The sequence below is a fragment of the Cupressus sempervirens genome, chromosome 11, assembly GCF_028749045.1.
Source record: "Cupressus sempervirens isolate cs-2001-9-10 chromosome 11, ASM2874904v1, whole genome shotgun sequence".
NCBI lineage: Eukaryota > Viridiplantae > Streptophyta > Pinopsida > Cupressales > Cupressaceae > Cupressus > Cupressus sempervirens.
This window is the reverse complement of record NC_143128.1, coordinates 830,789,709-830,809,050: the sequence shown is the minus strand read 5'-3', so window position 1 is coordinate 830,809,050 and position 19,342 is coordinate 830,789,709. Positions and strand designations below refer to the sequence as shown.

At 32.9% G+C, this 19,342-nt stretch overlaps 1 pseudogene; it reads right to left on the bottom strand.

Annotated features, from left to right (window-relative positions):
* Positions 1-8,586: 8,586 nt before the first annotated feature.
* LOC149532135 (60S ribosomal export protein NMD3-like) overlaps positions 8,587-19,342 on the bottom strand; it is a 136,108-nt pseudogene continuing 125,352 nt past the window's right edge.

Below are 19,342 nucleotides of genomic sequence, written 5' to 3'. Positions count from 1 at the left end.
AACCTAGAAGTTTGCATATTCATATGAGTTGTCATGTAGACAACATAGTAGTTTGCACTCCAATTGAGCACAAGTTGTCTACGAAGAGATGCACCTTGTATTACTATCCTCTCATTGTTTCACATGCATTCATGCATAATGGAGGATAATTCACTCTTGGTGGACATGTGCTTAGTTTTTATGCTTATCTCTTGTATGACTCCTAGACATATCAATTGTCTTTATATACAAGGTGCTTCTATGATGGATTTATCTAAAATCTATTATCATTTCATCATTATTGAGATTCTCATTTGATAATATCTTGTGCTTCTAGATCTTGGCATTGCATTATTGCCTTAAGAAAATTCTTGCAAACATGAATGGGGGAGCAAAGGCAGATGATGAAGAAATATATTTGGTATTCATGGAACTTAGATGTTTCTCATCTATGTTTCCATCAATGTCGAAATGAGGATATTGTTAGAATGAATGTTGATGGTATTTCTATGGGGGGTGTGTTAGCAATGCTAGAGACATAATTTAGAGCTTATGTGTTGCATTCATGACCGAGTTTGTCATTGTCAATGTCAACATACACTTTATTCTGTGTAGAGTTCCAGAGTTATAAAGGAAGCATTATTTGGCATGATCAATGGTCAAAAAAGTATGTTATATGAAATTAAGGGTAGATTTAAGAGTTTGTCTTGATGCTATGTCTACGTTTGCAAAAAGAGATTTGTAGTTTTGGCAAAGTTATGCAAAGTTTTCTAGAGGTTCCTTTTAAAGACAATTTTTGGAAATAGTTGCTAGTAAATCAACTGTGTCTTTTGACAGAGATGAAATCTAGTTAAGCAAGATTGAAGGAAGGTTAGAAACATGTTGAGCATGCTATGGTTGAGATAAAAAAATTAGATATGTAGTTTTGGATGATTTGTTGAAGAACATTCAGAATATTATTTCCCATTAGCCAACTATTGTAAAAATTATTGTAGAAAGATTACAATTGTAATTTAATATATATTGTAACTTATTAAAGATGGCTTATATTAGTATTTTACATTTGGAAAGACTTTTGGCTGACTCAATACTTGTGATTAGGACTAGGTATAAAGGAAAGGTCATTTCCTTCTGGTAAAGTGTGAACTATTTGGTTTTGATAAGTAAGATCATTGCACAAACTTGAATAATAATGTCTTTTAATTAGAGCACAAATTGATGATGATTGATTAATTATGAGATTCTAAGAAAATATATTGGCAAATGAGTTGATGTTAATTTAGTTCAGAGATCTTTGATATGCTTATTAGGAAGATTGTCTAGTGAAGACTGCTTTCGAGGCTATTTGGATAGTGAGTTCAGTTATCCTCCTTTCAACTCCTAATGGGGTTGGTACAACTCCTAATAGGGTTATAATCTCCCAATAGGGATTCAAATTCTCCTAATAGCAACTCTCATGTATTGATTTTATTTCATTGACTCCTAACAAGGTCTATCCTTTCACAAGAAACTTTTATATTAGTACATCATCTTATGGGCATCATTTCCATCGGGGTCTTCCCTCTGATCAAGGCTAGTTTCCCTAGTTAACATATGTGGTAATTTGTTAAGAATGTTAGCTTGTGTGAAATTGAATCTGTAATTTTTATGATTATTCTCAAATAAATTTTGTATAAACTGATTTCAGTAATTATATATATTTATATACATATAATATTATATATATCTATATATATATATATATGTATTCAAGATTAGACTAAGTAATGTAATCAGTTTATAATACTGATGATTATCTTATACTATCGATAACACTGATTATTATATTCTACCATATAATGCACACGTAGACTATTACTGTCTTATATTGTCGATGGCAAATAATACTCAAAATTATAATCGTCGATTATAGTGCTTGCTTACCACCATGGGTGGAAGCATTAACAAAAAGAATATAAACTAATCTGCCTTCCACTGTGAACCAACATGACTCGACTCATGATCATTGGATTATTTTGGATGCAACCTTTCATCACAACTTATCACTATGCACATACTTATATATATTATGATCTGCAGTGTGAAGTAGATTATTCACAGTGGTAATCGTACTCTCACACTTGCAGATCATAATACATAAAATCAGGGATATATCTTTTGTTTCAATAAATTAAAAAATCATCAATAAACATCGAGAAATTAATAACAATATCTTAATGTCTGCATTTTCAAGACTAATAAAAATTGAGATTTACACCAATCAAGATCACAACATAATAAAACTTTACATGGTATCAGAGCCAAATTGGTAGAGAAATCTCAATTTTTAAGGAAGAAATAATGGCAAATAACATCAGGTTGGAGGAAAAACTTGAAGGTTCATCAAATTTCTTCTCTTGGAATATCTGTATCATTATAATTTTGGAAGAATTGGAACTTGAATAATACATTGAAAAAGATATCCCAATACCTCAAGATGAAACCGAAAAACTCACCCGAAAAAGAAATAGTAATAAAACAAGGAAATTCATTGTTGATTCAGTTAAAGATCACATCCTTCCTTCCATATCAGAGATCAGAAGTGCATATGAAGTATTAAGGACAATAAAAAATACATTTGAGATAAATAACTCAAGTGGACTAATCACCTTAAAATCCCAATTACTGAATACTAAAATGGAAAAAGGAGATTCTATTCACTCTTACTTTGAGAAAATTTATGAAATGAAGAAACAATTATCTTCCATTGGAAACAAAATCGAAGATCAAGAAATCTTATTAATAGCTCTAAGAGGGCTTCCAATGTCTTGGGATAATTTCATACAAGTTGTAACCTAACCTTCAATTCCTACTTTTGATCAATTGAAAAATGAATGCATAGCAAAAGAATCAAGGCTAATCTCTAGAGGGATCACTTCAAATTAAGAGGGAGAAAATCAGGCTCTTCACACTATCTCAAACAAAAGAAAGAGGTAATTCAATAAAAGGAAATTTAATAATAATAATAAAAAGAAGTTTAATAAATATCTTTCTCATGTTAAGTGTTTTATGTGTGAGAAAATAGGACACACGTTCAGAAACTATCTATAAAGAGAAAAAATTCTAGCCTCCCTTGCTGAAACAAAGGAAGATGAAAATCAACTATACTATTCCGCACTTTCAAGTGAAGTAAATTCAAACAAAGAAGCTTGGATTGTAGACAGTGGTGCATCTCGTCACATCTCTAGATTCAGAGATATGTTTGATACATTTGGAACTCATATCACTGAAGGAGTTACAATTGGAGACAATTCTACCTGTCCTATAAAAGGTATTGGGATATGTTCTATAAAATTAAAGGATGGAACTACACTTAATCTTAAAGATGTCTTATTTGTACCAGGCATAAAAAGAAACCTAATTTCTATCTCAAGTCTAATCGATGATGGATATCATATCACCTTCAACAAAGACAAAGTACTATATTGGCCTAATAACTCAAATATGAAAAATGCTATTATCATAGGGTCCATAGTTGGAACATTATATAGATTAAGCAATATTCAAACTCAAGCTCTTAGTCTTGAAACATCCAATGTTAATGAATTATGGCATAGACAACTTGGTCATATTAGGTTTAGTTCACTTCCTAATTTAGATAAGATAACTTCTGGTACTCCTAAAATAGACTCATCTCATAGAGGAACTTGCAAAGGGTGTGCTCTAGGAAAAATCATAAAAAACCTTTTCCGTCTAGTGAACATAAGTCAAAATTAGTTTTGGATCTAGTCCATTCAGATCTTTGTGGACCCATTCCCACACCTTCTCTAGGAGGTTTTCTTTATTACATATCCTTTATTGATGATTTTTCTAGGAAGATCTAGATCTATTTCTTGAAAGTCAAAGAGTCAAATGAAGTTCTATCAAAATTCAAAACCTTCAGAGCATTAGTAGAAAATCAGACAAGTAAAAGGATTAAAACATTAAGATCAAACAATGGAGGAGAATATACATTAGATATCTTCAAAAGTTTTTGTAATTTTGTTGGGATTAAGAGGGAGTATACAGTACCTTATAATCCTCAACAAAATGGGGTCATAGAAAGGAAAAACAGAACCATCATTAAGCCACAAAATCTATGTTGCATGATCAATATATGCATGCCTCATTTTGGGTAGAAGCTTCTAAGACTGCAGTATACATTCAAAATAGATGTCCACATTCATTTCTAAAGAATATCACACCCGAAGAAGTCTTCTCAGGGATCAAACCAGATCTAAGTCATCTTAGAATATTTGGATGTCCAGTATACATTCACATATCCAAAGAAAAGAGGACTAAACTTGAACCTTCTAGAAAGAGAGGTATATTTATAGGATACTATGAAAATTCCAAGGGTTATAGAATTTACATTTCTGGAAAAAGATCAGTTGAAATAAGTAGAGATGCAATTTTGGAAGAGGATTCTGCTTTAAAACTTTTAACCAGCATAGAAGATGAACCAATCTTAGATGATGAGGAAATTAGACAAACTAAAAATTAGACGGAGCATACACCTGAAGAGAGAGAACCAGATATAACCAATGGGAAGAAAAGATCATTATGGGCAAGGAAGATGCTTAAATAAAACAATGTGGAACTAGATGAGATCTCAAAAGAAAACAAGATAACTCTAAATCAATCATGTTATACTGCTCTTATAACTAAGATAAACAAAATCAAACCATCTACAGTTGAAGAAGCCCTAAAGTCACAAGAGTGGAAAGATGTCATGGTAGAAGAATATAATTCCATAATTTAGAATGATGTTTGGGATATTGTACCTAGGCCAAAAGAAAAAATAGTTGTATCTTCAAAATGGTTGTACAAAATCAAATATGCCACTGATGGAAGTATTGAAAAACACAAAGCTAGATTTGCTGCTTGAGGATTCTCCTAGAAACCTTTGCATTAGTAACTCATTACACTTCTGTAAGAATAATTATTGCAATTGCAACATCAAAAGGATGGAAGATTCATCAAATGGATGTAAAAACTACTTTCCTAAATGGGGTCATTAATGAAGAAGTCTACATAGAACAACCTAAAGGGTTCACCATAAAAGATAAAAAATTATATGTGTGTAAACTTAAGAAAACACTCTATGGTCTCAAACAGGCTCCTCGAGCTTGGTATGAAAGGATAGATAACTACTTTTTCAAACTTGGATACTCAAAAAATGAAGCCGACTCTAACATATACTTCAAAACCACAAACGATGGTATGGTAATACTTGTTCTATATGTTGACAACTTGCTAATAACAAGTGATGATAAATTAATTGAAAAATGTAAATAAGATCTGATAGCTAAATTTGAAATGAAAGATTTAGAGTTACTACACTACTTCTTGGGATTAGAAGTTAATCAAAAGAAAGACTAGATTTTCTTGCATCAAGGAAAGTACACTAAAGATATTCTAACCAGATTTGGAATGATGGATAGTAAGTCCTTATCTACTCTGATGGAAACAAATTTACACAAGCTGAAAGAAGAAGCATCAAAATTTGAGGACATTGACCCTACACTCTTCAGACAAATAATTGGATCTCTTATGTATCTTGTGAATTCTAGACCTGACATATGCTATGCTAGAAATGTCTTTAGTCATTTTATGGGTAAACCTAAGAAGATCCACCTTATGGCTGCAAAACATATATTAAGATATTTATGAGGATCTATTGGTTTTGGATTAAAGTATGAAAAAGTTGAGATAAATTTGGAAGGATATATTGACTCAGATTGGGTAGGATGTTCCTCTAACCACAAGAGCACCGCAAGTTATTGCTTCAGTCTTGGGTTAGCGATGATATCTTGGTTCAATAGAAAATAACTAGTTATTGCCTTAAGTTCTACTGAAGCCGAGTATGTAGCCACTTCCATGGGAGCACGTTAAGCAGTTTGATTAAGAAAACTTCTATTTGGACTATTTGGAAAACCTCTAAAACCAACTGTGATTCATTGTGATAATCAAAGTTGTATCAAGCTTTCAGAAAATCTAGTTTTCCATAATCGATCAAAGCATATTGAGCCTCCCTATCACTACATAAGAGACATGGTCAGTAGAGTATCATTAAATTGAGTTATATCAATAGAAATGAATAGAATGCTGATATTTTCACCAAACCTCTTGTGAAGTTGAAAATTGTGTACTTTCGAGAAAAACTTGGTATGATATTATTGTAAATGCATTAATTATTCATGAATACAAATTATTTTCTTATTTTTTCTTGCAAGCTTGTATTGTGAAAAGTGACAACTTTTCTTGAGAAAGGTGACAACCTTTCATGTGTTTTGATCTTATGATAAAGTGATGACTGTATTTTAGTTGATCTATTTTGAAACCAATGGTTAAAATTGTTGTTATCTTTTGGGCCAATTTTTTTTTGAACACGTTGATAACCTTCATGGGTCTTTTGGGCAATAGTCGGACACCATGAAAACCCATTGTTTTGAAATTTTGGGTTATCCTTGTTCTTTGGGCTGGATTTTTTCGGACACATTGATAACCTTCATGGGTCTTTTGGGCGATAGCTGGACACCATGAAAATCCATTATGTTTTCCTTCTTCTTTCTCTCCCTTAGTTTAAAACATAATGTTGATTACATCTTATTGTGTAAGTTAAATTCAATTTCCCCTACTAAAGAGGGATTGTTAAGAATGTTAGCTTGTGTGAAATTGAATCTGTAATTTTTATGATTATTCTCAAATAAATTTTGTAGAAATTGATTTAAGTAATTATATATATTTATATACATATAATATTATATATATATATATATATATATATATATTAATGTGTGTGTGTGTGTGTGTCTCATTATTACTATTATCATATATATATATATATATATATATATATATATATATATATATATATATATATATATATATATATATATATATATATATATATATTCAAGATTAGACTAAGTAATGTAATCAATTTATAATACTGATTATTATCTTATACTACCGATAACACTAATTATTATATTCTACCATATAATGCACACGTAGACTATTATTGCCTTATATTGTCGATGGAAAATTATACTCACGATTATAATCACTAATTATAGTGCTTGCTTACCATCGTGGGTGGAAGCGTTAACAAAAAAAATATAAACTAATTTGCCTTCCACCACAAACCAACGTGACTCGACTCATGGTCATTGGATTTTGGATGTGATCTTTCATCACAGCTTATCACTGTGCACATACTTATATATATTATGATCTACAGTGTGAAGTAGAACAGTGGTAATTGTACTCTCACACTTGCAGATCATAATACATAAAAATTAGGGATATATCTTTTGTTTCAATAAATTAGAAAAATCATCTATAACCATCCATAAATTAATAACAATATCTTAACTTTTGCATTTTCAAGACTAATAAAAATTGAGATTTACACCAATCAAGATCACAACTTAATAAAACTTTATTATCTTTCTATGGTTGTTGCATTTTCTATTTACATGTTTTAAAATTAATAAAGATAGTGAGAGTTGTTTTAAGCACATAATTGATTCATGCCCCTCCTTCTTAGTTATCTTGGTGGACTTTACTTTTGAACAATTATGGGATGGAAATGCCATACTTTTGGGACTATATAAACAATGGACTCATCTCAAATGTGGATAGGCAAGTTGGATGTGAGGGTGTATGATTTCTTAAAAGGGCAAAGGATGCCAAATCTTTCATAGTTAATAATTTTATTTCTGGAAATGCTTGCTTTCCTTCTAGTGGAATTCCTTTTGATCAAGACTTGATGAAATAGGGCTGAATTGCTATAGATTTGTAAAAAAGTTCCATTTATTGTTTTAGTGTTACTTTTTACAATAGGATTTTCCAAATCTCTGGTCTAGTTGGTGTTCACTAATCTCACTTGTGAAACTCAAATAAAAATTATACTAGTTATATATGGATCTATTTTTGACGTTCTTACATTTCAAATCAATAATTCAATTAAGATGTCATACATTTGAATACAATATTTCACTAATAGATGTCTAGTTTCTCCTTAAAGGTTACTATTGTGTACATGACTCACTAGTATAATTTAACATATTTATATAATGAAAATTTTATATGTTTCCCTCAATTTTAGATTTACGTGCTACACTAGAGGAACCAAAACTCTATGGATGTTCATCTCCACTATAGGTCACCCACAACTTGGACTTATTTCCATATTTCAACAAGTAGCTAAGTTGATAGCTTGGCTAGGATACATACTTCATTAGAAACAATCACATATATTAAACCAATCCTTTGATATTTGTTGGTTAAATAGTACAAGTTAAAACTAGTCTACTAATAAGCACAACAACATATATAGAAGCTAGCTTTGACTCAAAAAGTACCATATCATGACATACTTGAATTATGTCTACACAATATATAAGTAAAGAACACTTTCAAATTATTCATACTCTTGTAACTATTAGATGAAATTATTTTTATGCTCTACATTTCAACTATACATGGTACAAAGAAATCGCATACCTTAGTCTAGATTTAACTCTTTCAAACCCCAAATTGACCATGTCATTCACACAAAATGAAAAAGATAATTTTTTTTCAGCCTTCCATTTCTTCATCTTCTTGGTCATCATCCTCTAGTGTAAGATCATTTAGAAAATTTTCTATTAATGATTTAGAAGGATCGTCTTAACCATTAGTCATAGTGGCTATCTCTGATGGTTGATAATTCTTATTTATATACAAAGAAATCTTGGACTGCATCTCTTTGTCTTCTGTTAACTCTTCCAAAAATTCTTCATAGGCTTGCACTTCCTTTGCATCCCCTATTTTACCTCTTGAAGATGGTTCCACCTCCATAGGAATATTATTAAGATTCTATGGCCTAGGATTGTCTCTCTTCTATTGTCATTTCTCTTCATAACTCTAATTCACCAAAATCACTTAAGGAAGATTAAGTCCTTTATACTTGTCGATTTCATAATTGTTAGTATTTTTGCCATTGAGATCAAAACCAAGAGCATAGTCTCTAGGATTTAGAAGATGGTTTAGATGATTTTTTACATTGAAAATTGTGTCATATTTTCCAAAGTTGAAATACAAGCAATCTATGCAACTACCAATGAATACTTCATACCACCCACAATAATTGTGTGCTAAAATGTTGACACACTTCTATGAGTCATTATATCCAAGATTGCTCAAGAATGGGATCTCAAATGGTGACTCATAGCTCTCTATTCATGGAGAGCAAGGGTTTGTAATGGAGGACACAAGAAAGATGAAGGAAAACTTTCTCAAACTCATAATGCAACCTAAAAATGAAGTCTTATAATGCAAGCTACTTGAAAATGAAAAGGTGTACTTGCAATAGAGCAACTATAACATAGGATTTTGTGTTCATCATTCATTAGAGAATTTTAAGGAACTTATTTTCATCATTGGGCCATTATTAAGGGACATCAATAAATCACACAATCATCACTAGTCACAAGTGCAATTATGAAGGTATGAATGTGATTTATCCAAATTGGAATGTGGAAAGATTCTAACATAAGCATCAAAGACATAAAGGTCAAGATGACTTTGATGGTAGCTTACTTAATTTAATGTAGAAAAACCATTCTCACATCAAGGCATAGATGCTAGGATGACCATAAGAATGGTTGTGCAAAAATAGTCAAGGATGATGCCTCAAATCTGCTAAGTTTTTCAAGGGGAGAACAAGAGACAATCTAGAGTTTCAAGACCACACCCACAAGTTGAGAGAAAATAAAAAATATGCCCCGTGTCCAAAGTACTCTAGCTATGCATACTAGAAAGACTTATTAGAGAAGAACACTCAACACAAATCAATAACAGTTAGCACACAAAGAAAAGATCATGACATAGCTCAAGCATTAAGTGTTTGTGTTTAAAAATCTACGTGTATTAATTGATACCGAGTTTTGAGGATAAGGATCAAATTATTACAAGTAAGTAAGATCACATGACAAAACTGGGTAAGATCAAACCAATAAATGTTGAAAAACACTCGATGTCAAGGGTTGTATTGAAAAATATAGTTGGGGTGGTGTTGAAAAACACTATTTGCAAGGTGTCCTAAATACTAACACATCCAAGAGACCAAAGATAACACAATTATGCCACCTAGAAAAAGACAAAGACCAATTCCAAATCAAGGAAACAGGGACAAGAAATGATGGAGAAAGGTTGTGTCGAGGCCATGTGCTAAGAAACAAGGGTGCAAAGGCCTCAAGTAGTGCCCATTTCTAGGTTTTCACCACTTGGTTTTTGTTGCAATTTTTGTTATATTTTTATATTTTTGGAATATATAATTTTTTTGGAGATACATCAAAGCACCTATTGCTAGGTTTTCACTAAGATTATCATTTTTTCATGATATTTTCCAATTTTTAGAATTTTTGACAATAAATCATTTTTTGGATTTTTTTAAATATATCATTTTTTTTGGATTTTTGAAATATATCATTTTTTGGAATTTTTTAGGATTAATAAATATATACAATGGATGCACCTAGGCATCATGGATAGAACTTCTTTAGGTGCAAGACATTGATAGGATCAGGGAGCTGCTCTCCCTTTTCTGTAGATAGTAGATAAACACTAGACCCAAAAGCTGTTGTAATGATGTAAGGTCCAATCCAATTAGGTTCAAATTTACCCTTTGATCTCTCTATTGTTGATTCTTAGGATTTTCATGTAGGAAATGATCTCCCACCTGGAATTCTCTAGGACAAACCTTTTTATTGAAGGCTTTGGACATGCACTTTTGATAGACCCTCATATGGTCAAATGATGCTTTATGTTTCTCATCTAGAAGTTCTAACTCTTGAAGTCTCATGGCACAGTAGTCTTCATTTGTAACTAAACCTTTGAGATAAAATCTAAGTGAAGGAATCTAAAATTCTAAAGGTAACACTACTTCGATGCCATATGTAAGGGCAAAAGGAGTAGCCCTAGTAGACGTATGAATACTTGTTATATAGGTCCAAAAAGTTGGATTTATCTATAAATGCCAATATTTGCCACTTTTATGAACTGACCTATGTAGGATCTTCAGGATGGCCTTATTTGATGCTTCTACTTGACCATTTCCTTGTAGAAAGTAAATGGAGGACCAATGTTTTTTAATCTTGAATCTCTTGTAGAGTTGTTTAAGGTCCTTACTTTTAAACTAGGCTCCATTGTCCATAATAATATTAGAAGGTACTCCATATCAAAAGATGATATGATTTAGAATGAATAAAGAGACTATTTTTCTCAAGGCAATATAAAGTGGTACAACTTCTACCCTTTTAGTAAAGTAATCAGTAACAATGATAATAAACTTGTATCCACCTAATGAATTGGGATGAATTTTCCCAACAAGATCAAAGGCCTAGCAGTGAAACAACCAATGAGAAATAGAAGGAATGAGCTCCCTACCTAGAGCATGTATCAGGTTACCATGTTTTTGACACTTTCCACATGACTTTGCAAAAGCTATTGCATTAATCTACATCGCAGGCCACTATTATCTTGCCCTAAGAAACCTTGGGGCCATGGAAAGACCATTGGAATGTCCCTCACAGATGCTCTCATGGATGTCAACTAATGCTTGATCAGATTCTTCCTTTTCTAAGCATATAAGAAGCGTCCCATCTAGACCGCTCCTACACAAATCACTAGAGATAAGGGAATGACAAGAAGCATTTTAGATAAGGTTTTTGCAATCAGATCAGTTAAAGGTTTTGGGTATAATACCATAATGAAGGTATGAATAAAAGAAACCATAATGGGATGACTCACAACCAACAAGGGTGCAAATAACATGAATTTCTTGGCAATCATAGGTAGGGTGATCTAGCTCTTCCACCAGGAATTCAAATCTAGATTCATGTTTCTCTAGCTAAAGAAGTGAAGCAAGTGTAGCCATGGCATCAACTGCTTCATTTTCTATTTGAGGAATTTGCTAAAATGTAACAATGCAAAATATCATCTCAAGGAATCAACCATCTACTTGTAAGGTACTGGTTTCTCATTTTTTGTTAAATATTCATCATTGACTTGGTTGATTATTAGTTGTTAATCCCCATAAATGTGTAACTCTGTGATTCTCCATTCTATGGCCATCTTAAGTCCATTTGTTAAAGCTTCATAATTAGTAATGTTGTTTGTACATGGGAATAATAACTTGTAAGATTTAGGAATTATGTACCCACAAGGAGAAACAAACAACACACCAACTCCCGAATCATGTTTTATAAAGGATCCATCAAAGAACATCTTCCATGTTTTTTTAGTCATATACATGAGGTGCTCAACTATAAAATCAGCTTGAATAGGTGCATTTATATATTGTATTCGAAAATTGACCAATTGATTTTCTATGGCTTGTCCTTTGATCACTTTATGCTCAACATACTCTATGTCAAATTCTAAAAGGATCATCATCCATTTAGCAAGTCTACTTGTGAGGGTATCGTTACCCAATAAATACTTGAGTGGATCTATTTTGCTATGAGGTGTATAGTATGCGCAAGCATGTAATGTTGCAACTTTTGGGAAGAAAACACAACCACCAGACAAGCTTTCTCAATATTGGTGTAGTTAACCTCATATGAAACAAGAGTACAACTAATGTAGTATATTTCTCTTTCTTTCCCATGTTCATCAAGTTGAGCTAGTAATATCCCTAAGGAAGATTCTATCACTAAAATGTATAGAATAAGTGGTTTCCTAGGGATAGGAGGCATTAAAATTGGAGGATTTGCCAGGTACTTGATTTGATATATGCTCTTTTGACAATCCTCATTCCATACACATTTGACTCCTTTATGTAAGCTCTTGTTAAAAGGTTGAGCTCTATCTGCCAATTGTGAAATAAATCTCCTTATAGATTGAAGACATCTTTGAAGACTCCTCATTTGACTAATATTTCTAGGAGGTGGCATATCCATGATTGCCTAGACTTTTTTAGGGTCTAACTCTATTCCTTTTGTTAAAATAATGAATCCTAGTAGTTTTCTAGAGGTAACTCCACATGCACACTTCTTACTATTTAAACTTAGTTGAAATTGTTCCATGTGATCTAGTATGACTTCTAAGTCATCTAAGTGTGTGCCTCTTTTCTTAGACTTGGCCAAGGTGTCATCCACATAATCTTCCATGTTTTTATGCATCGTATCATGAAAAATAGTGGTCATAGCTCGTTGGTAGGTGGCTCTTTTATTCTTTAATCCAAAAGGAATAACATTCCAATAGTAAGTCCCCCATGCACAAGTGAATGCAATTTTTTCTTGATCTTCAGGAGCTATCTTAGTTTGATTGTATAAAAAAAACCATCCATTAAGGAATAAATCTCATAAACCATGGTCATATCCACTATCATGTTTATATTGGGAAGTGGAAAGTCATCCTTTGGGCATGCTCTATTGACATCTCTAAAATCTGTGCAAACTTGAATGGTTTTGTCATGCTTGGAAACTAGTGCAATGTTTGATACCCATTTAATATAGTCAATATCCCTTATGCATTTTGCACCAAATAGTTTCTCTTATTCTACTTTCACTGTGAGGGCTATGTGAGGATGCATCTTTCTCAATCTATACTTAACTAGTTTAGCTATGGTTAAGTGATGCATGATAAGATTAGTGTCCAACCCTAGCATATCTGAATATGTCTAGGAAAAATTTATCTTTTTTTTTTCTTCATAAGAACTCAGTGTAAGCTTCTTTTTCTTGTAGTGACAGGGATTGAGCCAAGTGTACCATTTGTGGAGTCTCATTTGTACCCAAATTGACTTCTTCTATTGGTAAGTAGGAGATAATTTCCACAGCAAGTCAAACTATGATATTGCTATTAGGATTTAACTATGTGATTTTGAGTCAAACTCATTGACCCATGTTTCATGAGTTAATGAGTTTGACTCAAAATCATAGAGTTAAATCATGATGGCAATATCATTGCTTCTATTGGTTCAATAAGTACTGAAGATCTATCTTGAAAATAGCTAGGGAGATGATCAAGTACCTCAACCTTAGGTGCCTCAAAGAGGCTTTCACCCTTGGATATGTCCTTTCTTTTTACTTTTTTTGGTTCTGACACCACCACATAGTGGATTTTGCTGTCAGAACTCTTATTATTTTTATTATATTTTCTTTTTATTTTAAAACTAAGGTACTTGATGGTTGGCGCTATTATGATGGTAGTCAGTTCACTAGTGGAAGAGACTACAGGTTCAATGACATTCAAGTAATATGCTATCTCATAGTCATTTTGAAACATTAAGAGCTTAGGTTCTTGATAGCGTTGGGACCAATCAATAAGGTTAGGATGAGTAAGGGGTAAGTCAATATCTGGCTCAAGATTGTGAATGCTAATGGTTTCATTTCTAGTGATCAAAAAGTCAGAGTATGTCAAGTAACTTCCTAAGCTATGTAAATCAAAATTCATCCTAACAAGCAGATAATCATCCACTAAGGCAACATGTGAGTTCAAATCCTCTAATCCTACATGTGACTTGTCACCTAATTTGTGTTGAGAACTATAAGAGTGGATGACATAAACATCCATGTCAATTGTGGAAGGCTCTAAGAAGGAATCCCATTCATACTCATGTGAACTTCTAATGAACTTCTACTAGGGTGTTTACACCATGAAGGCTTGGGATGCCTTGATGTGGAAGCTTGAATATTATCAAGGGTAACACCTTCACTTTCCATTAAAATATCTAAACTTGATTCATTTTGTTCCATAATTGTAACTACCTCATGAGTGATTGCACTATCTAAATTTTCCCAAAGGAGACTAGTGGAAGGAACCCAATGTCCACACATATCTTGCTGATTTTCCAAATTAGGTACATATTATAGTTCATCTTCACTATCCAACTTCTAAAGAATAGGAGTAGTTTTCTTATTATGATCTTCAAATCCTAGGCCAATAGTCTCCTTAGACTTGCATTGAAAAATAACAGGATCAAGGGGTTTGATTCTAGCATCCAATCTATGACTTAGAGGGCCATGTCCAAGATAACCCATCTATTTGACAAAATTATACCCTCTTCTATAGGCCTTAGGAGAGGGAGAGAAGTTCTCATTGCATAGCTATTTCTCTTCTCTATAAATCTAGAATCTAATAGCTACATTCTCTTTCTCATCTTGAATAGGCACTGCTGACTATACAAATGTGTCAAATAATGTCATAGTTGAAGAGGAATGTCTCATTTCTTTTGAAGGTTTTCCATAAGACCTAGGTGAAATTGGTAATATTGTGAGGAAGTTGAGTTGATACCCTCCCATGTCAAGGTCTATTGATTTGAACTTGTCTCTACATTCAACTAAAGCTGCATCAAAATCATCTACTTCTTTATTGAGGGTAACATGATTACTCTCTAAAATTGAGTTAATAGATAGAGTATTATCCCTAGGTATACAAATCTTTGTTCTATTGAAAGGGAACTTAACACATTGATGATAGGTAGATGACACTGCTTGCATATCATGAATCCATGGTCTATCGAGTAATATATTGTATGCAAGGGCACCATCGTTAACTATTTGAAATAAAATATCTTTTTCAATAGGACCAATCCTAACAGGAAGGATGACCAACCCTTTTGAACTTCTTTCTACCTCATCATATGCTTTGATAGTGATCTTTCTTCTAGTATCTATGACTTGTTCAAAATAACCCAATCATGACTTCAATATGGAGAGAAATATTATGTGGGTGGCTTAGAGATTTATCATATTCCTTTGAAAAGGTGAGGTAATGAGGGTTAACAATATGATTAGCTATGTTTTACAATTGATCAACATCCAAATTGTTGGGAAAATTCACTCTGTGCAAGATATCCTCAAGGACTTTCTTATGTCTTAGAGACAACTCTAAGAGCTCAAAGATTAGAATTTGAGTTGGGGTTCTTTGTAACTGATTGATAAGACTATAATTTGACTTAGGATTGACTGCTGGTTTTGAGGTAACATTCTTAGATGTCACTTTCTTTGGCTTACTTGGTTGACTAGAATTGGGTCCTCTAATGACAAGGGGACTTTGACTTTGTATGACAACATTAAGACTTTGAGATAACACTCTAGAGTGAGGACCCCTTAGCACTAAGACATGTTTTTCATAAAAGATAGGAGGATAGTCCTTGTCCAGATTATAAACATAAGAATCTTTATTTATCATCATGTTGACATTCTCTTCTACGACTTCAAGCATGTTGAAAAAATTCTTTGCATTCACATAGGTGTAATTGATCTCAGCTTTTCCAATCTTAGGTTTAGAGGTTTCTCCCTTATCATACTCAGGCAAAGGTTCTTTGAAGGCCATGTGATCAACACTAGTGTTCAATCAATCAACTTGAAGCTTACCATTATCAATAAGATTCTGAGTGATATGGTTGACTTTCCCATACTTTTTAACATTATGTCCAAGGCCATTGTGAAACTTGCAATAGGCTTTCTCATCTCACCACCATGGCTTAACCTTAGGTATATGAAACTTTACAAGATCAAAATGATGCACCAAGTTGTGAGAAATAAGCTTTGCCAATATCTCATCATATGATTCACCAAATGTTGAAAAATCTCGCCTTTCTCCTTTTGGCCTATCTTGGTGTCTTGGCTTATTTCCTTGTTGATTAGCACTAACCAAATAAAGGACACCTTGATCATTAGATTTGGGGGAGTCCAAAACTCCATCATTGATCACTTGTTTATTTTTATTCCAATATGAATTCTTTCCTTTATATTTGTTGTTGTTACTTTGGCCATTGTTGTTATAATTTCCATGTTTGGCAAAATTTCCTTGTTCTTTCAAAACATCCTCAATTCTAAATGCGGTTTCAACCATCATGTCAAAAGACTTAAAAACCATCTTCTTAACTTCATATCGCATTTTTGGAATCATGTTGCTAATAATAATTTCAATCTTCTCTTTTTTAGGGATAGTCCTAGAGTAGTGAGAGAATTGTTGTCTCCATTTTTTCAAGAAATTGACAATGGATTCTCCTTGATTTTTCTTCATGTTACATATGTCCAATAGGGTGACAGATCTTGAAAGGTTGTATACAAAGTTTTGAGTAAATCTCTAAACAAACTCTTTGAAAGTCTTAACAAGAGGAGTTATGTTGTTGAACCATTCCATTTCTTGACCCCTAATACTCCTTGGAAATAATCTCATAAGGTATGAATCTTCATTATGAAATTCAAAGCTCATGATATAAAATTGACACACATGATGACTTGGATCTCCTTTCCCATCATACTTGTCATATTGGGGGATTTCAACCTTTCTAGAAGAGTTTTTCATCAACACTCTTATCAAAAGGGTTAGGAAAAATTGAATCAAGTGAGAAGGAACTCTTAAGTGCTATGAACTTGTCCACCATAATCTTCACTTGATTAAAGTATTCTTCTAAAGATGGATCTTGCCTCCTAACATTTTTTTCTACATCATAGTTGAAGGGAAATTTAGCACCCTTATCAATTAAATTCTTTAGGAATGCATCTTTTTTTTGATATATATATACTTCTCCACACACTCTTGGAAAGAAGGATTTTGTTGTATTCTCATGAAATCTTGAGAGTCATGGTCAAAATTCCAACTACCTCCTCCATATATAGTGAACCACAATGAACACATTCTGAAGGTTTTCTTGAAATCCTAGAAGGTGTTGGTCTCCTATAGTGATCATGTCTTGAAGCCCTCTTCCTCTAGGGCTAGGAGATCGTGAAGGTGTTCTTAAATGTCTTCCACTTCATGGACTCTTAGGAGGGGTGGATGAAGGAGAGTTTTTTCCACCACCAACACACATGTTAAATTTATCATTAAGTTGTTGAGCCAAGAGTCTATCATGATATTCTTGGAAGGTTTTCCTTTCTATCTCCAACAAGGTTTGTCTCTCCAACTCTAGGAGTCTAAATTTCTCTTCCTTTACAACTTGTTTATCTAGGAAGGCTTTCTTTTTGCATTCAATTCTCTTAAGTCTTTCACTCATGTGTCTTGGAGGTGTCTTGCACAATAAACTTGGTCTTGAATGTCTAAACAAGTTATTGGTATATGTTGCATTCACATGAGTGCCATGAGGTTCATTATCTTCATTTTCATGTTGTGATTGTTCTTCTTAGTAGGCTTTCCTCTTATCTCTTTCACCCCTTTGGTGTGCATCTAGATATCTAGTTGAGATAGGGGATGAGACTCGTCAATTTTTATGAGAGGAACCACCAAACAAAATGGTATCTAGCTTGATGTTTTTCAAATATGTCATCAAGGAGTTCATCCATTTCTTCCCTCTCTCATCAAGTCATCGTGTAACTCATATCCATATTCAAGCAAGAAGGTGCTAAGGCTATAATCAATTCACTAAGGTTACTTTTGGGATCAAACCAAACTTTTGAGTTGTTTCTAGGTGATTGATCAAATACGAGTTCTTTTCCCTTACGTGTTTGGTGAGTTTGAACTAAGGGTAATTGGTTAAATACTAGTTGAGCTCACTTTCATTAATCTACTTGATATCCTTTTGTAACTGGCATGAAAGAAAAGGTACTAGGTGATAGGACAGCCCTAATAAATGTTAGTACCAAACTAGGATAGTAAAAGCATTCACTTGTCTAAAAGAGAGATGGTAAGATATAATTTTTTGTAATAGGCATAAATCAACACTGCCATAGAGGTGCCCCTATTTTGGGTGAATACCCTAGCACATAATGGATCAAGAGGATGATTTACCCAAATTATAATTAATTGAATTTAAATTTGAATGGAAGTGAATGGATAAGAGATTCCTAAGACTCTTCAAGTGTGTTATCAATGAATTCAAAGTTTTATCTTCTCAAAAAGGATGATTTCTAACTCACTGACTCCAAGCAAGGTCACTTGTAAAATCAAAGACTACTAATTCAAGAGGTCAAAATGAAAAAATCCAAGGTGCAAACAAGCTTCCAAAAATGGGGTAAGTGACCTAATCTAACCTTGATCAACTAAGGAGGTTTAGAAATGACAAAATAAAAAATCAAGAAAGGTTTCAACTTAGGAAACTAGTTTTCTTGTTCATTTTAATGGACCAAGTAAATGCATCAGTAGATTTTTATCATACATTACGCACACAAGACAACATTCAGGGAGTTCAAGTAAACGTTTACAAGCAATAGGCAATGGACAAAAAAACCTTGCACATAAACAAGAATAGTGTCTTAGTATGAATCTAATCCCTAGAATCACTACTTTGTATGTTCTCAAAATGCTTTCCAATCACACACATAGTCCTAGAAAAGAAAAAATGGGATGCACTATGGTTCTTAGTAATGGTCAGCTTTGCAACTCTTATAATCTCAAGTGGGTG